We start from the raw sequence: 11,533 nt of genomic DNA on the forward strand, positions 1-11,533 counted from the left end.
AATTTTAAAAACACTGTCATGTGGTTTAGTGTAGTTAATGTCATGCTTATGTCATATAACATAGCATATTAGAGTTCTCTAGATGGACAGAACAGGATATATGTATATAAGAAAGGGAGTTTATTGGCCGGGTGTGGTGGCTCACGCCTGTAATCCCAGCACTTTGGGAGGCCAAGGCAGGTGTATTACCTGAGGTCAGCAGTTCAAGACCAGCCTGACCAACATGGTGAAACCCCATCCTACTAAAAAATACAAAAATTAGCCAGGCATGTTGGCAGGTGCCTGTAATCCCAACTATGTGGGAGGCTGAGACTGTATCGCTTGAACCCGGGGGGCGGAGGTTGCAGTGAGCCGAGATTGTGCCACTGCACTCCAGCCTGGGCAACAGAGTGAGACTCTGTTTCAAAAAACAAACAAAAACGGGGAGGTAGTTTATTAAGGAGAATTGACTCACACATTCACAAGGTCAAGTCCCATGATAGGCCATCTGCAAATTAAGGAAGAAGGAAGCCAGTGGTGGATCAGCCTGAGTCCCAAAACCTCAAAAGTAGGGAAGCCAAGAGTGCAACCTTCAGTCTGTGGCCAAAGGCCCAAGAGCCCCCAACAGACGAATGGTGTAAGTGCAAGAGTCCAAAAGCTGAAGAACTTGGAGTCACATGTTCAAGGGCAGGATGCATCCAGCACAGGAGAAAGATGAAAGCTGGGAGACTCAGCAAGTCGGCTCTTCCATCTTCTCTTGCCTGCTTTATTCTAACTGGGCTGGCAGGTGATTAGGTGGTGCCCACCCAGATTGAGGGTGGGTCTGCCTCTCCCAGTCCACTGACTCAAATGTTAATCTCCTTTGGCAACCCTCTCACAGACACACCAGGAACAGTAATTTGCATCCTTCAATCCTATCGTGTTGATGCTCAATATTAACCATTACACATTGGTTCAAGTTCTTTCTTCAGTCACAAGAGTAACACAGGTAGAAGAGACAAATGAATAAGTGCCAAGTCTTGCTGCAGAGTTTCCTTCATAAGTTTTGTTTGCAACATGGCCATTTCTTTTCTAAGGTCACTTCGTTCATCAGTAAGATGAACTCTGATTCTCTTCTAGGTCCTCCAAACTCCGTAGGAATTGCTCATTTCAGTTTAATTTGTTTCGGTTTCTCTCTCTCTGAACCATTCTAGCTTGTAGACAACTCTTTTGTTGCTCTCGAAAAGTTTCAGCTAGTTTTTGTTCCTCTTGTTCCTCAGCCTTCCCCATGTGTGTTCCAGTCTTGAAACCAAGTCAGAAACTGCTTAGAATATTTGTAATGAAGTTTCTGCCTTTCCTCTTGTGTTTTCAAAATATATTCAGTTCTCTTCTTAGGGGTGTGGATAAAAGCATTCTTATACGTTTGTCATCTCAGCACTTTGGGAGGCCGATGGGCGGATCACGAGGTCAGGAGTTCAAGACCAGAGTGGCCAACATGGTGAAATCCCATCCCTACTAAAAATAAAAAAAAAAAAATTAGCTGGGCATGGTGGCGGCACCTGTAATCCCAGCTAGTCGGGAGGCTGAGGCAGGAGAATTCCTTGAACCCGGGAGGCGGAGGTTGCAGTGAGCCAAGATCGCGCCACTGCACTCCAGCTCTGGGCGACAGAGCAAGACTCTGTCTCGGAAAAAAAAAAAGCATTTGTATACATTCTAGCCTTTTTCTCTTTCCAGCAAAATCCTGTTTAATATCAGCTCCACTTGTAACTTCTGTACATCATCCCGCACATCTTCCTCATCTGTTTCTACAAAATGCTTGCTTTCTCCATGCTCATCAGTTCCTGAATGCTTTCCTCCCAGCTCATTTCCTGGGCTGCCATAATCTGGGCCTCCACTGCCTTGGCAGCCTTCACGATGCACTCCCTGTCCACAGGCTCCACGGCTGGCTATCCTGGAACTCCTGAACCTTGTGAGTGCAATGATGCGCTGGAAGAAGGTGGAGATGTGTGTGGTCTGCAGGCTCAGGCATCTGGAGGCCAGTGGGCACACTGGACACTCCCTGTGATCTAAGAACTTATTTAGGCAGATAGTGAGGGTAAGGAAGTCCTCAGGTAAGGTTTTCCTTTTTTTTTTTTGAGACGGAGTCTCGCTCTGTCACCCAGGTTGGAGTGCAGTGGCCGCATCTCAGCTCACTGCAAGCTCCGCCTCCCAGGTTCCCGCCATTCTCCTGCCTCAGCCTCCCCAGTAGCTGGGACTACAGGCGCCCGCCACGTCGCCTGGCTAGTTTTTTGTATTTTTAGTAGAGACGGGGTTTCACCGTGTTCGCCAGGATGGTCTCGATCTCCTGACCTCGTGATCCGCCCGTCTCGGCCTCCCAAAGTGCAGGGATTACAGGCTTGAGCCACCGCGCCCGGCCTTGGCCTCCATTTTAAAATCAAATCAAATAGTGGGCCCCCTTCAGCTATTTAAAAATGATTAGTGTGACTGGCAGCCTTACAAGACTTGGGGGACAGGCTTGCTGAGGAGAACATTCTGAAGCACTGGGAATTTTTACAGTTCAAGGAAGTAATCCTGTTAGGCAAGATCAGGAAATGCCGTAGTAACTGAGGTAGAGCTCAAGGCAATGCCATTTCTATGATTTTCTAGGAACGATGGGTGTTCCCCTGCCCCGCCCCCCCAAGGTCTCTCTCTGCCCTTAGTCTGGAGAGCACATGACATTTAAAGGTCAACAGCACCACCCAGTGGCATAGGAATCCTCTCCATGAGGCACATTGTCGGCCCTTTGCCAAAACACTCGAGCTTCCCAATTCTCTTCCCTTTTTGCACCCCTCTGCTAGACACCAGGCTTATGCTGCTTCCATAAATGGGAAAACTCTGCCTTCAACAATAAGGAGGAAAATGTCCTCCAAAACCAAATTTTAGTCTCAATACTGTCCCATAAGCAGGAAAATAGCCATTTGGTTCCTATCTTTCTTTTAAGGCACCTATTCTGCTTCTAATTAAAATAGTACTTAAATAGTAAGGATAATTTAAGTCCGGAAGTTAACTGGAACCATACTCTAAGGGTAATACTTTAGCATGGGTCATAATAGCAGGATATAGAGCTCAAACCAGCACGCTTCCTCCGTTATGGAGGGAAATGCAACAGTTGCCCAAATGCAACTGTTACATAGTCTCTCCCAAGATCCATTTTTCGGGGAGCCACACAGGTCACACAAGTCTTAGAAGTCAAAAAGAAATCACAAGTGCAGGACTAGAGTCACATGGGTAAGCACGACTAACCCCAATCACTTAGTTCCTCTGGTTCCATGGCAGGGGGTCACACCTGCAACCATGGGGGCACGTTTAACAAAATGCTGGGACCCAGGAACCAAGGAGGGAAAACAGTAGGGGTGGCACCCTCACTGTCTTGCCCTTCCCTTCCTCTGGAGTGCATTCTGAAGCACTGGGACTCCTTTGACCCTGAAACTTTAAAGAAAAAGCAGCTCATTTTCTTTTGCACAAGAGCATGGCCTTCTTACTAGACTTTTTCTAACATTGCACAATTGACTCAGCTCTTTCAGCAGTCATATCAGACAGGCCCAAATGATTCCCCAAAACTAGAGAAATAACCCCCCAGGAAACCCTCAAATGCAACTTCCAGATGCCCTGGCCCTTCCTTGCTTTCACATTGTCACCTTCTCCAATTCTTCCACCCAAACTCCCAGACTTTTCTATGGTATTTTTCCTTCCTTCATTCATGATTTAAGATGGCTCCTATCTCTTCTATAATGTTCCTCCAAACTGGGAGAAGTTAATTTCCCCAAACCTTAAAATGCTTGGCTTAGAGTTGAGCTTGGGGAACAGAACCCAGAAGCCTGACATGCTGTCAAAAGCATTAAACATTTTTATTTTTATTTTTATTTTGTTTTTATTTTTTTTGAGACAGAGTCTCGCTCTATTGCCCAGGCTGGAATGCAGTGGTGCAATCTCAACTCACTGCAGCCTCCACCTCCCCAGTTCAGGTGATTCTCCTGCCACAGCCTCCTGAATAGCTGGGACTATAGGCACGTGCCACCATACCCAGCTTGCTCCATCAACACTGAACATTAGTGATTGAGTTCTCGCCACTACTGGCACTTTTTGACTTTGTGTTTTGTTAATGTCTTCTTTTCAGTTTCCATTCAGACAAATGCTGAAACTCCGTGTTTTCACCTGGCCAAAGGTACTCCTTTCACTGAGTCATGGAAAATTCCCCTGGATTTTTTGGTTAATGGGTAGAGAAACACTAGTACAATAATATTTGCCAATATTCCATTATAAGAATGAAATTAAGTAGCAGATTCTGATAGTAGCCTCCATGGAATAAAATGCTGTCATTGCATGCCATCTAAGACAGCTGAACAAAATGAACAGGTCTTGAATGAGGAGAAAATCCAAGCCATATCTCTCAAGTAATCTTTGTGTGGGGATATTTTTGCAGTTTCTAAAGATATTCCACAAATCATATAAAACAAATTAGTGGCTCATAGCTCACAGTCATGAAGGACAAATCCTAACATCATGAGGCTTGCAGACAGCATATTCTGCACCTGGAAATTTTATTACATGTTTTGTACCAAGTTATAAGACAAACATCAAAATATGAAAGGAGCCTCCTACAGCAAAAAGCTTTGTAAGTGGTCCAGGTGGTAGTAAATCCAAGTCTGCTTTCAGGTCCTCTGTCTCATTCAAACCCCTAAAGTCTTACAGATATCTGTAATAATCACTTAACTAATTGGAGGCTATGGCATTTTGACACTGGTGGCATTTAATGTTCCCTAAACTTTGAACTTGAAATTCTTGCTGCTAAGCAGTGCATGCCCTTCTGGCTAATTTGTTACTAGATACTAGTACAGAGAGATTGACTCATTTAAGATGTTCTGACTTTCTGATCCAGCATTCCCATCCTTAATAAGTTCTTTCTGAATCAATACCACATGAATGAGGTCCAAAAAAGAGATACTGTAATGTGATATTACAATAAAGTAGACTTCAGAACAAAGAAAATTATCAGAAACAGAGAAGGACATTATATCATGAGGAAAAAAAGTCAATCCACTAAGAAGGCATAGCAATCTTAAATGTGTAAGCACCAAACAGAGCTCCCAAAATATGTCAGGCAAAAACTGGTGGACTGGAAAGCAGAAAGAGAAAAGTTCATATTATAGTTGAACTTCAACACCCTCCTCTTAACAACTGATAGACTCTAACAACTGCCCGGAATTAGCAGTGATATAGAAGAACTCAAAGAAGCCATCAACATCAAGACCTAATCAGCATTTATAGGACACATGGCCCAACAACAACAGTATCTTGATTGTATCGATGCAACCAGGTTGTGATGTAGTATAGTTCTGAAAGATGTTACTACTGGGGAAAAGTGGGTGTATTAGTCCGTTTTCACACTGCTGATAAAGACATACCCAAGACTGGGCAATCTACAAAAGAAAGAGGTTTAATTGGACTTACGGTTCCACACAGCTGGGAAAGCCTCACAATCATGGCAGAAGGCAAGGAGGAGCAAGTCACGTCTTACATGGATTGCAGCAAGCAAAAAGAGCTTGTGCAGGAAAACTCCCCTTTATAATAACCATCAAATCTCATGAGACTCACTATCACGAGAACAGCACAGGAAACACCTACCCCCATGATTCAATTACCTCCTACTGGGTCCCTCTCACAACATGTGGAAATTCAAGATGAGATTTGGGTGGGGACAAAGCCAAACTGTATTACTGGGGAAAGGGTACAAGGATCTCTCTGTATTATTTCTTGCACCTGCATGTGACTCCAACATTATCTCAAACATTTTAAAGCTTATTTTAAAAACCAAACAACTGTACTTTCCATTTAAATGTAGGCTGACTGCAGTCCTAGTGATTCAGAAGGCTGACTTGGAAGGATTGCTTGAGTCCAGGAGTCTGAGGCTGCAGTGATCTATATTCCTGCCACTGAACTCCTGCCTGGACAACAGAGAAGAACCTATCTCTTAAATATTTTATTTTATTTTTATTATTTTATTTTATTTTATGAGATTGAGTCTTGCTCTGTCACCTAGGCTGGAGTGCAGTGGCACAATCTTGGCTCACTGCAACCTCTGTCTCCTGGGTTCAAGTGATTCTCCTGCCTCTGCTTTGCGAGTGTCTGGGACTACAGGTGCGCACCACCACACCTGATTTTTTTGTATTTTTAGTAGACACGGTGTTTCACCATGTTGGCCTGGCTGGTCTCGAGCACCTGACCTCAAGTGACCTCAAGTGATCCTTCTGCCTTGGCCTCTCAAAATGGTGGGATTACAGGCGTGAGCCACTGCGCCTGGCCAATTTTTTTTCTTATTAAAGAAACTTTTAATTAAAAATTCTAGCTGGGTGTGGTGGCACATGACTGTGATCCCAGCTACTTGAGGGGCTGAGGTGGGAGGATCCCTTGAGCCTGGTAAGTGAGCCATGTTTGTGCCACTGCACTCCAGCCTGGGTAACACAGCAAGACACTGTCTTCCAGAAAAAACAAAATTAAAAATAAAATAATAGGCTGGGCCCAGTGGCTCACGCCTGTAATCCCAGCACTTTGGAAGGCCGAGGCAGGTAGATCACAAGGTCAGCAGATCGAGACCATCTTGGATAACACAGTGAAACCCCGTCTCTACTAAAAATACAAAAAATTAGCCAGGCTTGGTGGTGGGCGCCTGTAAGCCCAGCTACTCAGGAGGCTGAGGCAGGAGAATGGCGTGAACCCAGGAGGCAGAGCTTGCAGTGAGCCGAGATCGCGCCACTGCACTCCAGCCTGGGCGACAGAGCAAGACACCATCTCAAAAAATAAAATAAATAAAAATGAAATAAAAAAATAAAAATAACAGAGGTTGTACCTATAAATCTTACAGTCCTAAGATCTGTTTTGAGGATGTACAAAATATACCGAGGATGTACAAAACATATCAAGGATATACAAAACATAGTCCCAGAGTTTAAAACTCTATTTTGAGCGATTCAGGCAAAGATCATCAATAGATGAAACCATAAGATGAGGTTAGGTGTGTTGGCTCACACCTGTAGTCCCAGCATTTTGAGAGACCAAGGTGGGTAGATTGTTTGAAGCCAGGAGTTTGAGCCATATTGAGACTTTGCCTCTAAGAACAAAGAAACCATAGGATGAAAGGTTTAATGAGGATCTCTTCAGTGGAGGAAGCAGGCTAACCCCACATGAACCCACTGTTCAATCTCAGCATAAGATTTAGGTGGGGACACAGCCAAACCCTATCACTGGGGAAAGTTTATAAGAATCTCTCTGTATTGTTTCTTACACCTGCAGGTAAGAAATCGTCTCAGCATTACGGCTGTGTGTGCTTCCCTTATGTGATGTATTAGGAAGTACACACACCACTGAAGAAGTATTCGTACCAAAATAATAATAATAAAACAACTAACACTAAACAAAACAAAACAGAAAAACAAGCTGAACCAGAAGATGATCTAGCCTTTAGCACTAACTTCCATTTGACAAGAATTATGAGGGAAGACAGGAACAAGTTAGAGAAAAATATGACTTATGCAAATAGAACACGAGACATTCAATAGCCCAAATGATGCATTTCTGGAACAAGCCAATGTATGAAAAGGGTGGAGAGATGGATGGGACGGCTGATACTTAAAATAGACACAGAAATACAATATACCAACCAAATGCAGTATGTAAATCACGTTTTAATCCTAACTCGAACCAACTGAAACATACATTTCTTTCAACACTCAGGGATATTTGAATATGGACCTGGTTGGCCAGGCGCGGTGGCTTGCACCTGTAATCCCAGCACTTTGGGGGACCAAGGCGAGCGGATCACGAGGTCAGGAGATCGAGACCATTCTGGCCAACATGGTGAAACCCTGTTTCTACTGAAACACACACAAAAAATTAGCTGGGCGTGTTGGTGCACACCTGTAGTCCCAGCTACTCGGGAGGCTGCGGCAGGGGAATCACTTGAACCCGGAAGGCGGAGGTTGCAGTGAGCTGAGATCACACCACTGCACTCCAGCCTGGCGACAGAGCAAGACTCCATAAAAAAAAAAAAAAAGAAAGAAAGAAAGAATATGGACCTAGTATTAGGTGACACCAAAGAATCGTTAATTTTGTTAGCATGACAAGGGTATTACAGTTATGTAAGAAATTGTCTATTATTACTCATGTACTGAAATATGTTCGTGGTCAGGCACAGTGGCTCCCTTGTAATCCCAACGTTTTGGGAGGCTAAAGCAAGAGGATCACTCAAGCCTAGGAACTGGAGACCAGCCTGGGCAACATAGTGAAATCTTATCTCTACAAAAAAAAATACCCCAAAAATTGTCCAGGTTGGTGGTGTACACCTGTAGTCCCAGCTACTCCAGAGGCTGAAGTAGGAGGATCTCTTGAACTCAGGAGGAGGTCAAGGCTGCAGTGAGCCAAGACCATGCCACTGCACTCCAGCCTAGGTGACAGAGCAAGATTCTGTCTCAAAAAGCAAACAAACAAACAAAAAGAAATACGTTGAAATAACTAGCATCTTCAATACAATGTTGAATAAGAGTGGACATCATTGGTTCCCAATCTTAGGGGCAAAACTGTCTGATTTCATCATTAAATATATTAGCTGTAGGTGTTTGTGTATGCCCTTTAAGAGTTATTTTATTTTGGCCGTGCGCAATGGCTCATGCCTGTAATCCCAGCACTTTGGGAGGCTGAGGCGGGTGGATCACAAGGACAGGAGATTGAGACCACCCTGGCTAACACAGTGAAACCCCGTCTCTACTAAAAATACAAAAAAATTAGCCGGGCATGGTGGCGGGCGCCTGTAGCCCCAGCTACTCGGGAGGCTTAGGCAAGAGAATGGCGTGAACCCGGGAGGCAGAGCTTGCAGTGAGCTGAGATCACTCCACTGCACTCCAGTTATTAATTATTTTATTTTTTACAGAGAACAGTCTTGCTATGTTGCCCACATTGATATTGAACTCCTGGGCTCAAGCAATCCGCCCGTCTTGTCCTCCCAAAGTCTGGGATCGTAGGTATTAGCCACCGCGCCTGGCCTATGGATGCCTCGTATCAGTTTCAGGACTTCCCTTCTATTCCTAGTTGGCTGAGAGGTTTTTTTTGAATAGGTATTAAATTTTGTCAAATGCTTTCTGTGCATCTATTGAGATGGTCATATGGGTTTTATCTTATAGCCTGTTAGTATAGTAAATTATCTTGATTGATTTTAAAATATTAAGCCAACCTTATATTCCTGGGATGAAACTAACTTGGTCATGATGCATTATTGTTTGTACATACTACTGTATTCATTTTGCTAAGTTTTAAAAGGATTTTTGAAAAAAATAGAAAGGATTTTGTGTCTAGATCCATGAAGGATATGTGTGTAGTTTCTTTCTTGCAACATCTTTGTATCATTTGTTACGTGGTAATGCTAGCCTCAAGAGGAGTTGGTAAGTGATCTCTCCTCTTCTACATACTAGAAACATTGTGCAGAATTGATGTTGTTTCTTCCTTAAGTGTCCAATGAAGCCATGTAGACCTGGAGTTTTCTTTGTGGAAATATGTTTTTTATTAAGAATTCAGTATCTGGGCTAGACGAGATGGTTCACACCTGTAATTCCAGCGCTTTGGGAGGCTGAGGCAGGAGGAATACTTGAGCCCAGGAGTTTGAAACCAGCCTGAGCAATATAGCCAGACCCTGTCCCTACAAAAATATTTTTACAAAATTATCCGGGTGTAATGAAGTGCACCTATAGTCCCAGCTACTTGGGAGGCTTGGGCAGAAGGATCGCTTGAGCCCAGGAGGTTGAGGCTGCAGTGAGCTATGCTTGCACAATTGCACTCAAACTTAGAAGACAGAGCAAGATCCTGTCTCAAGAAAAAAAAAATATTCAGGTTGTTGGGTTTTTTTTCTTTTTTTTTTTTAGACAGGGTCTGGCTCTGTCACCCAAGTTGGAGTGCAGTGGTATGATCTTGGCTCACTGGAACCTCTGCCTCCCTGGTTCAAACATTTCTCCTGCCTCAGCCTTCCAAGTAACTGATTACAGGCGCACACCACCACACCCAGTTAATTTTTGGATTTTTAGTGGAGATGGGGTCTCACCATGTTGACCAGGCTGGTCTCCAATTCCTGACCTCAAGTGACCTGCCTGCCTCGGACTCCCAAAGGGCTGGGATTACAGGCGTGAGCCACTGTGCCCGGCTGTCTCATTTTTCCTTAGTGGGCTTTGGTAGTTTGTGTTTTTCAAGGAAATTGTCCATTTCATCTAACTTATTAAATGTATTCACATAAAGGTTTTAATCATCTACCCTACTGTCATTTTAATTTTTGTGCCATCTGTAGTGGTGTCTGTTCTGCTGTTTCTGGTGTGGTTAATCTGTGTATTCTCTCTGTTATTCCTGATCAGTCCAGTCAGAGGTTTATCAGCTTTACTGATCTGTTTATAGAACCTACTTCTGGTTTTACTGACCTCTGCTAATGTTTTTGTTTTCTATTTCATTTATTTTGGCTTTTTTTCTTTCTTGGAGATGGCGTCTTGCTCTGTTTCCCAGGCTAGCACGCAGAGGAGTGATCTTGGCTCACTGCAGCTTCTGCCTGTCCGGTTCAAGCAATTCTCCCACATCAGCCTATTTTGGCTATAATTTTTATTATTTCCTTTCTTCTGCTAATTCTGGTTTTACTTGACTCTTCCTTTCATGGTTTCTTGAAGTAAAAGCCTCGGCCAGTGCAGTGGCTCACACCTGTAATCCCAGCACTTTGGGAGGCCGAGGCGAGAGGATCCCTTGAGGCCAGGAGTTCACCAGCCTGGCAAACATGGTGAGACCCCTTCTCTACTAAAAATAAAAAAATTAGCCGGGCACGGTGGTGCGTGCCTGTAATTCCAGCTACGCAGGAAGCTGAGGCATGAGAATTACTTGAACCCAGGAGGCCGAGGTTGCAGTGAGCTGAGATTGCACCACTGCACTCCAGCCTGTGCAACAGAGTGAGACTTTGTCTCAAAAACAAACAAACAAAAAAGTAAATGCTTACATTATTGATTTGAAATATTTCTTCTTTTGTAATACGTCAGAGTGCTGCTATAAATTTCCCTCATAGCATTACTGTGGCTGCATCTCAGAAAATTGATATGTCCTGTTTTTACTTTCATTCAGTTCAAAATATGATCTAATTTTCCTTGTGATTACACATTTGGCCCATGGGTTATTTAATTTCTAAATATCTGGGGATTGTCCAGATATCATTCCATTATTATTTTCTATTTTTCCTTTTTCTTCTATTTATTAACTTATTTACTTACTTTCAGTTCCCTCTCAGGCTCTACATTCTGTTATTTTCCTTTTCTTTTTCTTTTTCTTTTTTTCTTTTGAGACGGAGTCTGATGGGGTATTTCTCTGTTGCCCAGGCTGGAGTGCAGTGGTATGATCTCAGCTCACTGCAACCTCCACCTCCCAGGTTGAAGCAATTCTCCTGCCTCAGCCTCCTGAGTAGCTGGGATTACAGGCACACGCCACAATGCCCAGCTAATTTTTTTTGTATTTTTAGTAGAGATGGGGT

This window comes from Colobus angolensis, unplaced genomic scaffold (assembly GCF_000951035.1).
Source record: "Colobus angolensis palliatus isolate OR3802 unplaced genomic scaffold, Cang.pa_1.0 Scaffold130, whole genome shotgun sequence".
In the NCBI taxonomy this organism is placed as follows: Eukaryota; Metazoa; Chordata; class Mammalia; order Primates; family Cercopithecidae; genus Colobus; species Colobus angolensis.